We start from the raw sequence: 1,262 nt of genomic DNA on the forward strand, positions 1-1,262 counted from the left end.
CATGTGATGTACAGAAAGTAAGCACATGCCTCTTGCCTCTAGTGCTGTGTATTGCCCATGGGAAGACCACATTGACAAAGTGCACAAACAGCAATTCTTCCCACAGCCTCCCTCTTCCAAACCAATGTCGTCCTTTGCCAATCCTGGAACACGATGCTCTACTTTGCAAGTTTCAATTACCTGACAAGTCTCAGGGAGGGCAGGGAGAGGGAGGAGGACTGCTACTTATCTAGGTGACTAGATCACAGCAGGAAAATGTACGTGGCAGTATGAGAAGGCTTCCTAACAACAAATAAAGTTTTCAGATCAAATTACACCAAACAGCTTAAGGGGGATGTTTGTCACCAACAAAACAGGGAAATCCTACTACGCCCTGCTTTGGGGCATACACTCCTGCTCCATACTTTGCACTAATTCAGATGTTTGTTGGACTGCTTTGTGAGCAGATTCCCTTCATTTGCCTGGCAAAAAGTCACACACAGCAAATATCAGCTCAAGCAACCCAATAAGCACTGGGGCCCCCACAGTCACAGAGCTACTCAGCAAGGAGCACGAGGAGGACTCAGTTGCTCAAATATTAGTCAACACTGGTTACGGAATATTATTTAAATGAGCAAAATAACCCATCAGTTTTCATGAAGAGACAGTACAACGCCGAAGAAAAAGACTAGAGGTTGCACTGGAGTTTACTCTTTCTCAAATAGAACTTGGACCACATGTAAGATGATACTTTTCACCTAAGAAAGTTTGCCCCTTTGGCTGACAAAAACTCAACTTTTCAAAGACCAGCACACTGTAACACCGCCAGTCTATCTCTTCATCAGCTGATGACCTATACTCACCACAGACCCCTATTTCGCACCCCCAAGCGTTCTCCCAGCCCTTTCAGCTCTGCCACAAGTTAAAAAGGAAAACAGTTACCGAACAGATTTTATAGGTTAATTTGGATCAATTTACAAGCAACGCTCACAATTTATGTATGACAAGCACCAGCGGCCTAAGCTTCTTGGCTTTACAGCCCTAGGAAACACGCACTTACAGCGGGAGACGCACGGTGCGATCAGGAGACAACCTGTGCTCACCAGGAGCCCGGTACTGGTTTTGCGGTCTCTTCTGGGAGCACAACGACCCTCTGAGGTGCCGGACAACTCAACCGCTGCCCCACCCGCATCAGGAGCGGCGAGGCCAGACCGTGCCGTGCTGGAGCGGCGAGGCCGGCCGCCCTGCCGCCCGCGGCCCAACAGCAGCTCAACGGCCGTACG

General features: G+C 48.9%; 1 protein-coding gene across 1 annotated transcript in view; it reads right to left on the reverse strand.

The window, feature by feature from the left end:
- The window catches only part of REEP3 (receptor accessory protein 3), a 42,651-nt gene extending 41,551 nt beyond the window's left edge, over positions 1 to 1,100 (reverse strand). Inside the window, exon 1 of the mRNA XM_009325827.1 lies at positions 1,040 to 1,100. The gene's annotated coding sequence lies outside the window, so the exon portion shown is untranslated. The remainder of the gene's footprint in view (positions 1 to 1,039) is intronic.
- Positions 1,101 to 1,262: the final 162 nt, after the last annotated feature.

This window comes from Pygoscelis adeliae, unplaced genomic scaffold (genome assembly GCF_000699105.1).
Source record: "Pygoscelis adeliae isolate BGI_AS28 unplaced genomic scaffold, ASM69910v1 Scaffold4, whole genome shotgun sequence".
Taxonomy (NCBI): Eukaryota; Metazoa; Chordata; class Aves; order Sphenisciformes; family Spheniscidae; genus Pygoscelis; species Pygoscelis adeliae.